This window comes from Protopterus annectens, chromosome 11.part0 (assembly GCF_019279795.1).
Source record: "Protopterus annectens isolate FY-2018-M chromosome 11.part0, PAN1.0, whole genome shotgun sequence".
Classification (NCBI taxonomy): Eukaryota; Metazoa; Chordata; order Ceratodontiformes; family Protopteridae; genus Protopterus; species Protopterus annectens.
Genome location: NC_056745.1, coordinates 873,288,275 through 873,308,808, shown reverse-complemented (window position 1 = coordinate 873,308,808; position 20,534 = coordinate 873,288,275).

The following is a 20,534-nucleotide window of genomic DNA, read 5'->3' as shown; positions in this document are numbered from 1 at the left end:
TTTTGTAATGTACCAATGTCTACTTGAAATACATGTCTTGTCCTATTTTGCTAATGTTATTGTATTGTGGAGCTTTTCTCCCCGGGCCTCCACTGAAAATGGACATATATCCAGCTGGACTAGCCCGGTCAACAAATGTAAAATAAAATAAAATAAAATAAATAAAAGATGACAAACACTGGATACCTCTAGTGTAGCACTGATTACTGAGACAGTTGCTAAAGTCAATCATTTTCAGATTGATTATGGTGTCATTCATAGTGATGCCAAGGTGCTATTCAAGATTAGCTTTTTCCCAGCCTTAGTCACTTACATTGGGAGCACAACCATGGTTTACCTTCATCTCCCTTAGTATGGAACATTTACAATTATTAATTCATGTGTGGGTAATGTTTAACTTGTATGTGCTACTGGGGTGAAGGAATATAAGGGACTTAGTGATATAATAAAATATAGCAGCTGAGACACAGCTAACCATTACCCTATCCTTGCTCAGTACTGTGAGTGGAACTTTTGTTCATCTGACTATAGACTCACCTGTGACTATACATTGTCATGAGTGGAACCATTCTCTGTTAGCTTAATAAAATGTGCACAGAAAATTGTTTCATCTACTTCCACTTCTCACAGGTATTCAAGCAATAAAGACCTACATTCCTTTTGAACTGATGAAATCTTTGCTTCAGGTAACCTGGAAGTACACATCCTTTACAATGTTTCTTATCCCAGTATTAGCTTCAAGTTCCCTACTCCTCATGTTAACATGTTAACAGAAAGAAATGTGTTCCCACTTCTGACTTCAAATTCAAATGAAGCATATAAAAATGTTTAACTTTTCACCTTACTGTAGCTTCAACCTTCTTCTACCTAGAACTATTGTCCATCATTTTAGAAAATCCCTGTCATCAAACATTTTCAGAAGCAGGGAAATCAGACTCTAGCTATCCTTTCATGTGGCACAGTGGTCAAAAATATCAAAAACTAACTAATGCTATGACAGACTGCAGAAAACAAAATCAATATAACTGGCAACCCTAGACAGGGCAAAAAGCAAACTCCCTCCTATCCAGATATTAAACTCTGCTGTGTCAATCAAGAAACCCCTTTTGACAATTGCAAAGGCCAAATTAGTGGTTTTTATGTCTCCCTGTACCTGACAAAGGGTTTTTAGCACAGCCAAATCACCTCCAATAATAGTTACATAACATTGCCCCCCCCCCCCAAGTATACAGGGCATCTTCCCTGTTAGGCAGTAAAAATATCCTCATGATGATCATAACATTATGAGTTATAATTTCTATAAGTACTGCTTCCCAAATTTGTTGAACAGTTCCCTCAATTTAGTCCAGAGTAGAGGATGCTCATTGGTAACAATATTCCCTCAGGTGTAGCCATAGTAAATGACACCCACCATCCCTCCCAGAATTAAAGACATTTAATTGCAACTTGTTTCCATAATTTAGTTTCTTGGAGGAAAGCAACCTGTACTTTAAAGTTATGTAAGAAGAAACATGTTTGGCTTGCTTAATAGAGGCATTTGAATTTGTAACATTTCAGGACAATTATTCAAACAAACAAATAAATAAATAAATGAATGAATGAACAAATAAATCCAAGTGGTCATCTAGATTTTTAATAGTCACAGGACTTGACACAGAATTAAGGGCATTACTAGGCATCAAGTTTTGAGCAACAGTTGTTGAAATGTACCAGCAGGACTTCAACAGACTCAAACCCCTAGCAACCAAAATGGATGCCAAAGCAGATGAGTAGAAGTACCTGAATAATAGAGGTCTGGTATATAAGCAAAAAATGACATCCAAATAACTTGCCCCTGAAATTCTACAGGAACAAATGTACTCACCATGGGTACAATAACATAGCAGCAGCCTAGACTTTATCTTAAAAAAAATCCATGATAACCAACCTGTATTAATAAATCAGTGAAACAAATCTCAAGCTGCAACCATTGTGAATTACAATGCAGATTGTAGGTACTGCCATCAAAAGAAACATCTTAAATATGCATAAACCCACAGAGAAATAAAACATAATAAAATTGATTGTGCTAAAAGATTACGTACTTTAAAACTCCATATATAAAGGTCATAAACAGGAGAAACCCACCTCTGTCAGTTAAGTCAACAGAGGGAGAATCACTAATTTTGATAAAAAGCTAGACCACACAGTGCAGCAGAAGCACACATTATTAGTGGTCAGTACCTCAGTGGTAAACCAAAATGGGATGACTGACAACACTGAACAAAGTACACCTAAAAAGTTTATTGATGCAGGGATTTATACTATATTATCCATATATCTAAAGATGTGCCCCGGATTCTCAAAAACTTGCATTGCGTGTAAGATCGGTGCAGGAGTTCAAGCAGGCAATATGTTTGCCGTGCGATCCAGGAACAGCCTGCAGGGGCATGCACGAGCGCTCCTGCACTAATCCTGCATGGACGAAGCCCTTTTATGCAAATCACCCCATTTGCAGGAGAAATCTATGCAAATGAAGTGATTTTGCAATCCAGGAAGCTTGCAACCATCCGTGCAGGACTAGTGCTATCTGCAGAAATGTACTCAGTTAGTAAACAGTACATTTCTGCAAAATCCAAAACAAAGCTATGACAGCTCCAAATAAAGGCTGCATATCATGTAGTAAGCATGCCAATGGGCAAATATAAGTCCATTGGCATTGCAAACATAAAAAAAAAAATACAAAAATCAACTTTTATTTTTTTTAGCCAATCTCGGCTGTTAAAGTGTAGGGAAGCAGTGCGCAAACGGGATTGGTGGGAAAATAACAAAATGAACCTAAATTAAGCATCCTAACTAAAATCAGTATTCTGCCATGCAAGTCAATGGCAGGCAGAAGACAACATGGCCAGTGAGTAGTGGTTGCTAAGGGGGGAGGTTCAGTGTGAGACATGTAACTGTGCATTAGCAGGCAATCCTATGCAAATGAGGGGAAGGATAGTGAATCCCAGTTTTCCCCAGCATGTGAATCAGGTCCCAAGAGTGTAAGTGCAGGAATAGCTTGGTGCAAGCCTAGGAGTTAGGTGACATCATGGGGGGGGGTGTCAGGCATACTGTAAGCAGATTGGAGCCCTGTGACTCGGGTTTGCTCCTAGCTTAGCACAGCTATGCTAGGGGGTCTGTCTAAACCTACCTAGCACTTTTTACAAATCCTAAGTGGGTGTGCGCATCACACACCAGGTTTTACAGAAAGAAAAAAAAAGTTAAACCAGGAAATAGCAGCATTGTGCACATTTGAGCACTGTGTTTGTGTGGCGTGCCCCTAGGCTTAAACAGGAAGGCAATGGGAAGGGAAAACAGCAGTAGGAAGGTAATCAAGGAGAATTAGCTTAGCTGGCAGGTGAAATGTATCAGAATCAGCCAATTACACAGGCAGCAGACCAGCCCGGCCCATAACACTACTATAAACAATGCAAACACCTTTCTCTCTGGTTTCTCCCACACTCTACACCACTGGTGCAAACAGGCGGGGAACTTTTAACACTCACAACAGCAAAATTATAGGGGCTGCAATAGCTGCCATACAACAACTTGTAGAACAGGCTGAGGGTGGTGAGAATGTGATTGCTGTTGACCAACCCACAGTGAGGAGACAGAGTGTACAGACCCAGGGTAACCTACCAGGGGCTACATGAGCTGTAGATAGTGGAGTGCTATGGGGTGGACAGAGACCTCTTACAGAAAATTGTTGAGCTGTGCCAACCACACCTCACACACAGAACTAACACAGGGGAACCCATCCCAGTGGATACCAAGGTATGTGTAGGCCTATGAATACTAGCTACAGGTACCTTCCAAAGGCCAACTGGGGATATGATGGGGATTTCACAAGCATCAGTATCCAGGGTACTCCACCAGTTGATGGATGCCATGTCAGCACATGTCAGTGAGCACGTATATTTCCCCAAAACCTGTGAGACATTGGCCAGCAATATGCAACTGTTTCACCAAATAGCAGAATACCCTGAGGTAGTGGGTGCTATAGACTGCACACACATATGCATCAAAGCAGCACCCAATGAGTGAGGTAGGGTCTACATCAACCGCAAGAGCTTCCCCTCCATCAACTGCCAGGTCATGTGCGATGCCCAGGGCATAATAATGAATGTGTGTGCTGGCTCCCCTGGAAGCTATCACGATTCCCACATCTGGCATCTGACACAGCTGTACCAGAGATTTTCCAATGGGGACATCCCTGATGGTCACCTAGTGAGGGATGATGGGTACGCACTGGAGCAGTGGCTGAAGACACCCATCAGAAATGCACACACACCCGAACAAGAACTCCATAATGAGGCATACGCACAGACCAGAATTATAGTAGAGCATGTGTTTGGAATGCTCAAATTACAGTTCTGGTGCCTGGACACATCTGGTGGAGCCTTGCAGTACTCACCAGCAACATGTACCCAAATTGTCCTTGTATATGCCATGCTACACATTATGATCCTGTGGAAACAGCTGCAGTGGGAACAGCACGGGACAGGGCCACACAGCCCCCCACCATTGCCAAGGCCTGAAAAGGCACAGAGTGACTCAGAGGAGGAACAACCTGAGCCTGCCCCAGTAGATTGAAGGAGACATACCCCATATGCCCTGGCCTTGGCAAAGAGGCAACTCATAGCACATACACTGACACAGGAGGGACCCAGGGAATAACACCTGTCTCTGACTCTCACATACAGTAAAAGGGATGACAAACATTACACTACCTATGCTTAACCTTGTGTAGAGAGTGTACTGTGTGCATCCAACATAGGCAGCCCTGCAGCACCCCTCAATAGTGGGACACCCGCAAGGTAAGTGACTCACACATGCCAGTCAGGGTGGTTCATATACACAACAACAGTCACAGCCAGCAGGACAGGTGTAGACAAACACAAACAAAGGCTGTGCTATGGCTTCTAAATGAGGCTTATGGGTAACTCCCCCCAGGCCTACACAAACAGACTACAGCAGGTCAGGCAGTGGGATGTCAGTTCAGGAGGGTAGGAACTCAGACTAATATGTAGGCAATTAAAAGCTAAGATCTGTAGTACACTAGTATGCCTCTAGTCAGCATGATAGGTAAGACTACAGAATGAAATGGAGTACCAGACATACCAGTAGAGTCCTAGCAAATGTGTACAAGTGTCAGGTGTGCCCCCCCATCCTATGTAGAAATGTAGTCACAGTCAGGTGTGCCCCTCCAATCCTGTGTAGAAATGTAGAAATAGTCAGGTGTGCCCCCCCATCCTATGCAGAAATGTAGTAACAGTCAATACCAAATGATCGACAGATACCCTGCAGAGACAGTATGCTACCTGTAGGTGTACAACACAAAGGTCAGCACTGCAGTACAGACTACCTGGACTCGATCCACACATTTAATAGTGACAGGCATACTGGGCATGTTCACATACTTAGAGAAATGAAGGCAATGTCAGTCAACAACATACTGAAAGGACATACTGGGCATGCTCACACACAAACACATGAAGGCCATGTTTGCAAACACCAGTGGACCAGACATATCTGGCAGCCGCAGATCTTAGTGCAGACTCTCCTCAGTATGCACCATTCATGCTTTGCACACATAGTGGATAGGAATACAGGCATATATGTAAGGACAACACACTATAATAAGCCAAAGGTAGACGTACATAGATGTGTGGAAGAGGGTGACTGTGACAAGAAGCCATCCAGGCCTGTCCCACCTAGCACACAGCCAAAGGGCCACAACCACATGAGGGTCAGATATCACTCACTGCAGATACTAGCCACCGGTATCTGTCAGCATTACAGAGTATGTGCTGCACGTGTCAGCTGTGCAACATGACTGCACAAGGAAGTAGTCATCTAGCAGCTGTATACACATACCTGTGAAATATGACCCAGGTTGTGCCCGCATGTGGCATGTCAACCCCTAGATGAATGGGTTATTGCCCATGCACACACACTGCCCTCCCTTTAGCCCCACTATGACAAGCATGCTGAGGTCATCCAGTGTGAAATACACCTTTGGAAGAGTTTAAGCCCAGCAATCTCTGTGGCACATCCCATAACTGCATACTGCTGTAGTGTGATAAAATAGTTAGGTAAGAGTTCTAACCCCAACCTTGGCAACTGTGTGTGTGTTTGAGTGTGTGTGTGTGTGTGTGTGTGTGTGTGTGTGTGTGTGTGTGTGTGTGTGTGTGTGTGTGCGTGTCTGTCCATCTCTATCTCTGTAGAGAGCAATGGTTTAGGGTGGTCACACTCCCTACAATTAAAATGCTCGAAAATGGTAAGGCTGCTGAGGTCATCCACCCAGAAATAAACCACTGGGAAGATTGTAGCCCAGTAATCTCTGTGGCATGTCCCATACCTGCATACTACTGTAATGTGATAAAATAGTCAGGTAGGAGTTCTAACCCCAGCCTTGGCAACTGTGTGTGTGTGTTTGTGTGTGTGTCTGTGTAGAGAGCAATGCTTTTCAAGTTACACTCCCTACAATTGGAATGCTCAACTTTGGCAAGGCTGATGATGTCATTCACATAGGAATACACCTCTGGGAAGGTTGTAGCATGTCCTATAGCTGCGTACTGTTGTAGTGTGATAAAGTAGTTAGGTAGGTGTTCTAATCCCAGACATGGCAAGTGTGTGTGTGTGTGTGTGTGTGTGTGTGTGTGTGTGTGTTTGTGTGTGTGTCTGTCTGTGTGGAAAGCAATGCTTTTTAGGGTAGTCATGCTCCCTACAATTCAAATGCTCAACTTTGGCAAGGCTGCTGATGTCATCCACTAGAAATACACCTCTGGGAAGGCTGTAGCCCAGTAATCTTTGTAGTGTGTCCTGTAACTGTGTACTGCTGTAGTGTGATAAAGTAGTTAGGTAGGTGTTTTAATCCCAGACATGGCAAGTGTGTGTGTGTGTGTGTGTGTGTGTGTGTGTGTGTGTGTGTGTGTGTGTATGTGTGTGTGTCTGTGTAGAGGGCAATGCTTTTTAGGGTAGTCACATGCCCTACAATTCAAATGCTCAACTTTGACAAGGCTGCTGATGTCATCCACCTAGAAATACACCTCTGGGAAGGTTGTAGCCCAGTAATCTCCGTAGTGCATCTCATAACTGTGTACTGCTGTAGTGTGATTTAGAACTGTGATAGGGTTCTATTCCCACCTATGGCAGTTCTGGATGTTTTGTGTGTGTTTCAATGTCTGTGTAGGGAGCAATGCATTATAGGCTAGTCACACTCAGCACAATTCAAATGCCCTATTTTGGCAATCCTGTTGATGTCATTCATTGTAAAATACACCTTTGGGGAAGGAGTTCTCCAATAATCCCCATGGTGCATCATATAACAGCTCCATGTTGTAGTGTGATATAGACCTCTGTTAGGGGCTCTCTACCCACACATGTCGGTTGTGGATGTTTTGTGTGTGTGTCACTATCTATGTAGGGAGCAATGCATGCTAGGTTAGCCACACTCACTACAATTCAAATGTCCTACTCTGGCAATCCTGCTGACGTCATCCAATGTGATATACACTTTTGGGGAAGTAGTCCAATAATCTTTGTGGCGTTTAGTGCTGTAGTGTAATAAACTAGTTAGGTAGAGGTTCTACTCCCAGAAATGACAGGTGTGTGTGTGTGTGTGTGTGTGTGTGTGTGTGTGTGTGTGTGTGTGTGTGTGTGTGTGTGTGTGTGTGTGTGTGTTTGCAACTCGTATCCCGTGTGGAGGTGGGTGTGCCACCTGGGCCCAATGTGGAGTGGGTTTTGCAAATTTTTTATAAGGTGGCCCTAGTAAATATCACAATGTCCACCGTACAGGGATAACAGATGTGAAATAGCCGAGAGGCTGGGGGAAAAATCCATACCCATACATGTGACATCAAGGACAGGTAATCACAGTTAGCAATCCCAGTATTACCCAGAGCACACTCTCAACCCATGTCTCATACACACACACACACACACACACACACACACACACACACACACACACACACACACACGCACACACGCACACACACACATACACACACACAGACACACACACACACATATGCCTAGGCAACAGCCAATATGTGGGTAGTACACTGCATATTGGCCACTGATAGTAAATATGGAGTGATTGCAGTGGGCTACAGAGGGCATGGCACCCTGTCCATCTGTCCAATAGCCATGTACATGCAGACAGTGCACCTTCCCCATGTTCCCCACTGGACACCTGCAACACCTGTGGTACCATCACATGTGACCCACAAAGGACATACCATGCCTAAAAACATGCCCTGTATGGACAGATGCCACTGACACCAGGGAATGCCATTAGCATGCTATGAATGTAGGTGCAGGGTAAACCTGCTGTCCATTACCAGTTCCTGACACAGGTGGCCAAGACTAGCACATCTGATGATAATCTGTGTACACAACATGGGCTAGACACCCCAGGTACAGTTCCACATCTCACTGTGCATGCATGTGGGAGGTGTGCACATCTCAGACACCATCCATGTCCTGGACTAAGGAACACATACATGGCAAGTGATACACAGCATTGGCCACATGCAATAGTCATACAGGTGACTACATGGTGGTTACAATATCCACTTGTATGGGCAAATGCAGAAACTACAACCCTGAGCCACAATGCAGACCATTGTCATGTGGCCTGATGCCAAGGTAAACCCATCACCTAGCCTTGTATAGACATCTGACACAGTCGACCACCACACACCCGTGCAGAAATGCACCTATGCATGTCAGTACTGGCACCCTGTGTGTTTGTGTGTGTGTTGTATGATGCATATAATCACATCCACACTCACTACAACTCCCATTGGCATACTGAAGCATGCTGTCTGATGTCAGACACCTCCCCATACCCTTTGCCCATATGCCCTCCGTATAGCCCATGTGGTGCATGTGATACTTGCACAGTAATGTGTTGTGGCAATCTCACTAGTGATGAGTTGAAATCCTGAGCCTGCCAAGTGTGTCAATGTGTGTGCGTCCCTGTGAGAGTGTGGCTGTGTTGACGCTGGCACCTGTTCATGCAGACAAGGATGTGTACTTCACCTACCGTATAGTTACCATATCCCTGTTGCAGATGTCACTCACCATCACATACTGAGGGCTCCGCAACAGGTAACCTATGTGGTACATCCAATAACTGCATAGAACTGTGTAAGCACTACATAGTCATTAGGAGGTTGATACCCTGTGCTGGTAGGTGTGTGACACAAACATGCTTAAGTTTTACTCTCCCATCCTTCCCTGACTTGTCTTTGCCTCTGTCTGCCTCTCTCACTCCCTCACTAGTGGATGTGGAGACCTTCACCTGCTTTGCTTAGGCAGCAGCATGTGTATTTTAGGTAATGCTCATGATCAGCTGATGGCCTCTGCATGAATTGCAGCCCTTCCCTAGCTGTTTGCATGTGGAATAGCTCTGGTAACATTCCCATAACCAATTGCATGGAAGCACACTCCAATATCTAGGAACATCATGTTGGTGTTGGGACTTTTCATTTACTGTGAGCAGGAACTCGATCTGTTGTTTGGCAAACTGCATCTCAGATGGACTGGGGATTTACCTCTGACAACATACAGTGTGGAAACATGCAACACACAGGAGGGGGATGTGCCTGACCTGACTACAGACTGTAAGTGCTGCTATACTGCATTTTGAGTAATGTTGATTTAACAGGGTGTGTGCGGATATGGCTGTCCTACATGTATTAATACCTGCCATGTCAGTTCTGTGTTTATGAGGACTCCCCACCTGTAGGGTCATCTGCAGATTGGGTAGTGTGTGGTGCCTTTAGCTTCATGTGTTACCCACAGAGCACATATCTGTGAACTGCAGAAGGTAGTGTGAGGATTGTAGTCTGCAGATTGTGAAAACCGTGGCAGTTACTGACTTCATATCCCTCATAGGACATATGTTGCAACAAACCCTGTTACAACAGTAAATGTATAATGTTATCACAGCAACATATCAATATTGGCCCTGTGTATGTGCTTCCAGCCACAACTCAGTCAACCGTTGTACATATGTCATGCATTAAGAGGTGCATATGTGCTGTACACCATAAATCGTGTCATCATATCTGATAACAAGCCAGTGAGATATCAGACTTCTACACATGTTATGTACAGTAGTGGTTATATTTCATGACATAACCTGGACATTCTGTGGCTGTTTGTACTGTACTGAGGTCTGTGTACTTATGGTGAATGTTGACAGTGTGTGCATTGTTAATATGTACCTTGGCCTGTGTACAGAATGTGGTAGATGTCATTGTCCTAGGTCCCATCCTATCTGATGTTACATGCTGCTCCATGTATGTTACCCTATTGGCTTACATGTTTGAAGGGCCATACACACACACATGTCCCATACCACAGATGGGCATCAGACCGCACTGTGTAGCAGCCCAGTATATGTAGGGTTAGTGTGTGAGTGGCACATATGAGGATGGTGTTGAACAGATACTCCATATACTGTAATATTATGGTAGCTTACCATATGTGGCTGTGTTCACACTGGTTGTGGTTATGCACTTTCACACAGGTGTATCCTGCAGATGTACTGCTGCCGGGTCTCCCTTTACAGTCATGCATGTCAGACAGAGTGGTGGGATGCTGTACAAATGCATGTCAATATTTAGTGGGTAGTATGTGTCCATGGCACCTCTGTGCCAGCAGTTATTATGTGTCAGGACAAACAGGGGTGTGTGAGTGCATAACCTATGGGGGCGAATGTATACCAGTCATTATGTGTTAGACCCATCTACATGGCTGTTAACATCCATATTTTCAGGCTTGGTCCACATGTTCTGCACTAAGGGGGTCTGTGTGTACCATTGGACTGTACAGAGTGTGTCAGAATGTGCACATCTATTAGCCAATATCTCTGCTGTAGTCCACAGGAGCATTACATGCTTGCAGCGGTACTGTACTATAATGTCCTTAGGATGTCTGTCAGTAGCCAATGGTGCACGTGTGAAAAGCAGATGTGAGCTCCCACACAAACCATGTCTGTGAAGACAATCCCTATTACAGTAGCAATAGTCTGCTAATATACCTGCTATACATGCCTGACATCCTCTTGCACTACGAAGGTTGGACTATAGGGGCTGAGATAGGGGTACACCCCATGTTCAGGACATATGGTGAATATATATGTACATGTGGTTATCCAGATATCTATATAGATAATTGCACATGTACATATCAACATACATAGATGGGTGTGTATATGTACATAGATATGCATATACACACCCAGATATATACATATACAGAGCAGTATACGTCTACACATATACAGATAGAGATACATATGCACATATACGTATACCACACTGCCATGCATGCCAGCAGTCCACTGCTATTGTATCCCCCACACATATGGTGGGGCTGGGGCCATATATGTATGGGCTTCACCTACACAATACATATGTGTTCATATGCACTCCAGAGGCCAGTGTATATAACAGTAGTATATGGCCCTGTATTATTGAGTCTAGGAGGTGGGATGAACCACACATAACCTAGGCTGTTACAAAATGTGGGGGTATCAGGGGTGAGCTGCCTTAAGGTATCTGGATGTACAGTACCATACATGTCACCTATCTTGCATTACTTACATAAAGTGGGTTACTGCAGGCCTCCTGCCTCCTGCCATACAGGCTGTTCTGTTTACCAATGTGCCTGTGATGGTGTCAGTAATGCCTTGTTATGTAACAGTTACATCCCATTTGGTCAACTTAAGTCTTTACCACCTAGTGATTGTGTACAGAGTGTAGATAGAGGCTGATGAACTATACACCTGCATCACTTAGTGCTGATTGTGTGGTATCCTGTGGCCCAGTCTGTCTTTAATATCGTATGATTTGAAGGGCTTGGCCTGGGCAGCAACAGTTGTGGACCTTTCCAGACTACTGTATTAGTATAACTGTTTCACAGTTGCATTACTCTGTTGAGATGGATGTCAATGTCTGAACAGCTGTATGACATGGCATATAAATCTGTAATAGTACACACATAAAGGTATTCCAATTCTGCAAACCTGTGCGTGGTGTTTATCCTAGGACCTCTTTGTGGGTATATGTTGCAGGCTACGAATGCCATTTGTATGGGTGGCTCATACAGTGTGCAGTTGTTAGGGTGTTAACTGTAGGCATAGTAGATGTACCATATTGTGTGCGCCCACTACATAAATATCTTACTGTACATATCTCTGCGTGTGTATGTGTAGTCGCATGTATATCTATATATATGTATATATATATATATATATATATATATATATATATATATATATATATATATATATATATATCTGTGTGTGTGTTTGTGTGTGTGTATATCTGTATCTGCATTTATGTGTCTGTGTATATGTATCCTGGGGATGTTGATAGGTTCCACATTTTACATTTCCTTTGGGAGCCAGACTGTACTGCATGATATGTTATCAATACCAGCCTGACATTATACAGGTGGGAAGTAGTACTGTTAACATCTTGTGCCCATGTCATGACAGGTCCTTGCTATGGTATCTGCAATACTCGGTATTGTATTGCAAGATGGACGTGTTTGGCTGTGGGGGGGGGGGGGTATGCCAATTCGTACAAGACGTATATTGTTTGGGGCTTCTAATCCCCATTAACGGTGCATGTGGACATCCATGTTTCTGTTAATCTACCATTGCTATCTACAGATGTATGGTCATATATACCTATTATATATATATATATATATATATATATATATATATATATATATATATGTATATATATATATATATATATAAATATCTGCTTACATATATATAACTATGTCCGTATATACCTACATAGATATATATCTGCGTACATATATGCAACTTGTTGTGTATATGTAGACATATAGATGTAGAGACATATATATGTGTCGATGTAGGCATTTGCATGTATATATGTTCTTATATATATATATATATATATATATATATATATATATATATATATATATATACATATATAGATATGTTGTATCTGTTTAGATATTGATATATTTACACACACAGACATACATCTAAATGTTGCATGACTGGGCTGGATGCTATGTTTCTGAAAACACCTAATTCATGCATATCTGGCATGGCTTAGTGGTAAATCACTTTGTTTCTGGTGTGCAGGGTCCTGGGTTTGAGCCTTGCAGAGGCTGTTTATGTCATTTCTGGCCAGAACATGGGCTGTTGGATACAGAGTGATTAAGGCACTTTAAAGCAGTAGTAAACGGGTTTGCGTGTGCTTGGAGGTAAGCACTGCAAACTTCCAATTAGAATTTCTTATACTCAGTTAGCTTCTAATTTGCTTAACATGTGTAGGCATTGCTTACTCCTGCGCAAACAGGCTTAAACCCGCTTACTGCTGCTTAAAAGTAATTACTGCGCTTAACCCCACACTAATTTCTTTAAAAGAAAAGAAACAGGGGTTGATAGGAAAGTGGTGAAAAAAAGGGGCACAAAGAGGGAAAGACAGTAGGGAAAATAGCTAGGGATGTGCAGGAAGCATGTAGGGAAGGATCATAGCTGCCCATTTCTTCTACAGCAACAGCTGTGCATATACACTGAATTTGGAGGTTGATTTGGACACTCAAACCCTTGGGAGAGGGGTGAGGACAACAATAATAAGTTGTTATGCCAATTAGACCAGATTACATATGGCCAGTTGACATGTGTGTGAAATGGACAGCTATGTATGAGGCATGATTTTTTTGTGGGAACAGATTGCCCTTTTTCTTTTTTTTCAGGTGAGAGTGGGATGTTGGGGAGGGGTAGTAGGTATATTTGGGGAAGTAGCTGGGTTGGTTAACAGACAAGACACACAAGATGCATACAGGGGCAGTATATGACACATGTGGGGGGTAAACACCTTGATGGGGAGGGGTGTTGAAATACTGGAAGCCCACAAGCCCCCTAGTGGTAACAGTGGGACTGAGGTCCCCACCCATGGGCAGTCACCACTGCACCTTTACAGCCCCGAAGGTGGCTGTGCTGAGCCGCAGTAACAGGCTGACTCTCTAATTTCAACATGCGGCCCTCAAGCTGGCGTAGAAGATCACTGAACTGCTTGTTGATTTCTCTATGCACCACAACCCCAACCTGGTGATGGGTGACAGGTGCCTGTCCGCGCCCACTCCCGTGGGGTGAGCCCCATCCCCTGAGGCGGTTTCACCCGAGGTCTGTGGTTGGGCCCAGACATGCTGGTGCCTGGTGCCTTGGACAGCTGAGATGGGGACAGGTGGTTCCGCTGGGACCGGCCTTCCCAAGCATGCTATAGTGTTTAGATTTCAACATCATATATGGGTTAGTATTAGTCAACACATTCCAGGGTTAGTTATAACAGCATGCATAAATATTCCCATTAACCAGACACCAGATACAGAAGAGTTGCATAGCAAACAAAACACATGCATATATGGGACCAGAGTGGTAATAAGAACAATATGCAGGTATGTTGATGGCACCATGCCAACAATGTTGGAATAATTCAATAAGGCACCTGTATGGGAACCATTAAAATATTTATCAAACAATTGGACATTATCAGAGACAGTGCATACCAGTTGTGGTGGGTATGTTGATTATTGTTGGAGATATGGTAGGGAGAAGAGAGAGATGTCAATTAATAAGTAGTATATTCATGTAGTCCACATTACTTTCCTAGTCAGTGCTGTTATCTGTATCTTACATGTCTTACTACACTACCCCATAGACCTATATTGGACACTGATATGGCTGTTGACATCATTACACATTAACTGGTTTTACCTGCAGTATACACCTCTTACCTGGTATACCTGTGGAGGAAATGTTTGTTATCACTGACTAACTGTTTGTACACATACGCCTGGATTCCGGGTTGATGTTTTGCACTATGCGATCCAACTCTTTCTGGACAGACTCTGGCCATGTGTTGACCACATGCTGTTGTGCCTGGACATATCTAGAATATTGCCCTCTTCCAACTTTAGTGACCTGACACACACATATACTTGCTTCCTACACAGTTATATTATGTAGCACAGTGTGGGTGACAGTGACCAGTGATATTTTATTATTCAGAGAAACTGCAACACTCACACTCCCCTACAATGCCAGGGTGGATGGTACCAGTACAGGTTATATCAGTCTGTATTTCTCAGCACAGTGTTCCTATCCAATATACCTGTGAGAGCAATGTTTGTTAGCACTACCTGACTGTTGCCACACAAGGTTCCAGATTATACATTAGTATTATGCACATACATCTCACTCTGTTACTGTACACACTCTGGTCACAGCTTGACAACATGGGAGTGTAGCTAGGACATACTTGAGATATTACTGCCCTAACAGTTTCAGGGGTTGCTACAGTGACAGGTGTGTTCTCATGATGGTTGACAATCACTTGTATTCCCTGTTTGCTGGCTAGACATCTGGGATCATCCCACAGACTTACCAGGGGGACAGGTAGCAGATATGGGCACATATACTGGACATTCTGGCCTCATGTGTGCAGTTGTGGGGTATGAATCTGTATGCAGTCTAATTCTACTCCCAGGATTCAGATCATGGCTGTGTCTGCTACAACTTAAACACTGCCCATCACAGTTGTGTCTGCTATATTGATATTGCTGTATATCTCCAATCTGCATTCTGACCTTGTATAACAACACTCTTATACCGATTTCCTAGACAGTTATATGTTGTAGGACAGGTGGGTGACATTGATGTGTAATGCCTCATTATTCAGAGCAACTGCATATCATTCTTGTTTTTCTGGGCACAGTGTTGGTATCTGACAGACCTGTAGGAAGAATGTTTATTAGCACTACCTGAATGTTCCCACACACAGTACCAGGTTCCACATTGCTGTTATGCACATACATCTCACTCTGTCACTGTACACACTCTGACCACAGCTTAACAAGTTGGGGTGTAAATGGGACATACGTGGCTTCTTAGTCACATAAGGTATTGGGGAGTTGCTAGTGTGCCAGTTTTGTTGTCATATATGTGTCAATCAGTTGTATTTCCTGTTTGCTGCCTATACGTCTGGGATCATCCCACTAATTTCCCAGGGGGACAGCTTGATAGGCAATAGATATGGGCCACTTTAATAGACATTATGGACATATCTCTACCGTTGTGGGGTATGATTCTGTATGCAGATTACTACCATTGGCAGGATTCGAACCATGGCTGTGTGTGCTAAAAAAACACCAGTTCGCATCTCAGTTGCATGTGCTATTCATTTTTTTTGTTGTCTGCATTTTCCCTGTTTACTGTCAATGTGTCTCTCAGTTGTACTAAATGGCCTCTGGGGATTACACCTATCATATACAGGCATTCCTACACATTCAATGTATGGGGCATGGTGTGGGTAACAGTGCTTAACACTACAGTACTATTACATGATTTCAAATCTACATTACCATATGATACCAGAATATACACATGCAGTCCAGCATTTAAACCTGTTTTGACAGGATATTACACTTTTATTGCCATACTAACAATATGAGACTCTTCCTGCCATATTCTCTAGTGTATGTAGTACTTGCCTTGAACAATACAGGTTTTATACTAGCAATTAATTTACTACCACTTTTATTTTTATTTCCTATGACAGTAAAAGCATGCATTTTACTGACCTGCCTTGCGTTGCAACCATGCCAGGCAGCAGATGTGGGCCTCATGGTTCACGGCCTGCTTCGTTGCAGCTGTGGGGGACATAAGAGGAATATTTAGTCATACCTATCCATGATATACCTGAGCTGGCACTTATTACACACATACTGAGGTGATACTTACACACGTCTGGTACATCCCCTGATGCTCTAGCCTCTTGGAGCCACTCCTCCAAGAGGTCCCCCTTCTGCCGTTTCAGGTCGGCATAGTGGTGCCTGACCTGCTCAGCAGTTTTGGATATGCCAGTTGCACTGGTGAGGTCGCCGGCGAGACAGTCCCAGGCCTTTGCCTTATATTGGGAGCCCTGGTACTGGCCCTGCAGCAGTCTCTGTGTATGGTCTTTAACTAGGAGTCCTGCCATGACCTTAGACTCCTGGATGCACCAGGGCTGATCCCGGAAATGCACTCCTTCTCCCCTTACTGCCATAGTGCCTGCAAGGGGAAGCTACAACCAGTTATGAGATGTATTCCTGCCTCTTGCATTTACGTAGGGCCGATTTCCTGCACTTTTCCGTGATTGGCCGGTTTTGAAATGGTTATGGGCAAACCTGCTTACTTAAGGTTGGCATTGTTTAAAGAGGTATACCACTGGGCACAAAAAGTTAGCTGGTCTACACATTGCTCACACCTCCTAAGCTGGCCTGTGCAATGCTTAGAATTGCTTACATTAGACCTTCATTATAATGCCTTTTTGGCATTGTGTTATTATTCATTACACCTGATATGTATGCCTGGTATCCCTGATTGATTTGTACGTACACTCTATGGGGTCCTTGTGGTTTATTGGGGACTTCAAAACTCTATAACAATTACACCTCACTTCTGGGATTACTGCTGTACTCCAGTTCACATATTTATGGTATGTAGTGGCACAAATGACTGTATACTGATGCCTTTTACAGGTTCAGTTTGGTTATACTATGCTGGGGACATGTTTACTGCTACCTCATTTGTCTGTACTTCTGTGATGGCTTGGTGGATAACTACTGAGACTATGGCGTATAGGGTTCTGGGTTTGGGACCTGCATGGCTGTTTATTTTATTGGTAGGCTGAACAAGGGCCATTGGATACAGAGTGATTAAGGCACTTTTGAGCAGTTGTAAGTGGGTTTATGTGATGGAAAGCACTGCTAACCTGCCGTTACATCTGCTTACAGAGAGTTAGCTTTAGAATTGCTTAGCCAGTGCAGGCATTGCTTACCACCACACAAACGGGCTTACGCCCACTAACTAGTGCTTAATTATGCTTACTACTGCTTATGTGTGCTTAGACCTGCTTACTAATGCCTTATTCATTATGATACTGGCACCTCCCATGTGCATTTACTGCAGTACTCCAGTTCATAAATATATGTTATTTAGTGGGTTATGCAACAAAAATATTGGTCATAACGTGCTTTGCCATGTAAAATATAATGCCTGCTTGCTAGGTGAATGGTCTGCCTCCTCCACTATTGCTGTGCTGTTTCATTTGCATATATGTTCCTTGTTATCATCTTCAGCCTTTTAAGCTGCTTTAACCATAGCTAAGAGATGGGCACACCCACGCACCTACTGTTAGCTTCAATAGGATTAAAAAAAATAATAAAGGGTTTGTTCATTTAATTTATGTATACTGTTGCTGTTGTACATAAGGGGGACTGCTGGTGGGGATATGTGGACACCTATGAGTGGTCTCGCTCATTGCATACCCCATTTCTACTGTTCTACATTGGAGGGGCATGTTTATTTTGAGTGCTCTGCTGTCAGACACATCCCTTGCACTCTTGCACACTTACGCTCTCTGTGTAAGCCTAGGAGCTCGGGCAGCGCGCCTTATACTTCTCAACTGTACAGATTTTTGCAGAATGTCCAGATTTTTGCCTCGTATTTTTGGTGTGTTCCTCCTAAAATCTTTACTTTTTTGGCAAATAGCTGAGGACTGAAGTCATTAAATAATGACAAACATTTGAGTTTAAGACTCCACATTCTTCAGAAAATTCATGCTAATGCAAAACCTATTATTCTATCAACTTTCTAAGTTTTAAGAGCAATATTTAAAATCTGTCCCTATTTGTCTCCCCATCACTTTAGGTTTTGTCAGATTTTTTGCTCTAAGAGGTTGAGAGGTATGTTATTAATCGCACTTTCGTCCTGCTCCTAAACGCTCACTTCCATGCAGGACTAAGCTAGTCCTGCATGGAAGTTTAGTAAATCCGGGGGGTGCTTTTATCACCTGAAAAGCTTGTGATTCAAGAAAATCGAATAACATGCAGGAATGAAAGTCATGCTAAGCAATGACAGAACACAGTTAACTAATGGAGCAGCAGATGAAATAAAGTAGCTATTTCCAGCCCCCCATGCAGTTAAATAGAAACATCTCCAATTAATAATAATAACATGGCACATACAATGTACAAGTAAGCAAAACAAGCAATTCTTTAAAAGTTGCTGTGCATAACTGGACTCTTTTCCTGCTGCAAAAGAGACGTGTAGAAGTTGTAGTTTGCACAATTTCCATGCAGCAGGCCATCACAAAGAGGTAAAAACCTTATACAGAGAGAAAAAAGACTACACCCACTGAAGTCATAGAAATGTCTACACAAAGCATTTGCAGGTTGCAAGCTTCCCGTTTAACTCATTAACACCTATGTGGTGTGGAATGTTACAACTCTAGCAGCCTAGACATTTCCTTGTATTGCAGAGCATTTTCTGAAAACAATTACCTTAAAAGGAATAAACTCATGTAAATAATTTGTGAACAATAAAAGTTATGAAAACATTATAAATGACAATGTTTTCAGCAAAAAGTATTTTTACAGTGATAATAGTTAGTATATTCATAGTCTTTCTATACATGCTGCAATATATTAATAATTCACACAACCTCAGAATTATATTTTGCTAAATGTTTTCAAACAATTTGTAATATATTGGAAACTTTATATCCTAGACATATACTAGTAGAACATTTGATGACTAGACACAAGCTTTCACATTATAGAAAGAAATTCCTGTGCATGTTTACTGAGTGTTTACAGAAATATGAAAAGATACAATTAATTGCATAATTGGAAATTTAAACAACACTGAATATATCTGAAATTGTGCAGCTTACAGTGCAAATATCAAAGACAGTTTTGTTCAACAACATCTAAAGGGTCACTTGATGTCATGTAATAGTTTGTAAGTCACTTGTTTTTTGCAGTACTAAGTACATATGGAAATGTTGCTTATTTTTATCATTACTAATAAGAAGCTGGCAATATCTCCAGTATAGTGAGATATAAATTGGCAAGGACAATGAATTTCCCTGTCTCCTACCGTGGTAATTCACACCCTACCCAGCAACAGCATGTAGATCTCTCAGTTATGAAAGTATGAACATAAATATTAAAATATGATCAATAAGTGGCAAACAGTAATTCATTCCTCCAATGCAGAATATCCTGATGGCTTAACAGTCATATTGTCATTTTGTTAACACTTTCTTGCCCCTTGTAATACTGCTTATTATTAACCGGTAAGTCATTTCGTTGAGAAGTCAGACCTAAAATAAAAATGGATGCCAAAATGAGCTTTGAGTGTTAACTAAAAGTGTACAACAAAGATGTTATAGATTTGATTAGGTTAAGAAGGAAAACTTAAGTCAGGTAACATCTGTTGTGGCTGTAATAACACAGCATGTTTGCTATGTTCCAGCAGCAGCAATTCTAGCTTCTTGGTAGAATGGCCATGAGTCAATAATCTCATTTTGATCTCACAAGCCTGAGATTTGATAAATTAGAATGTCTAGAGGACGGATGGTGTTTAATAAAGCAAATGATGTCAGAAAGTG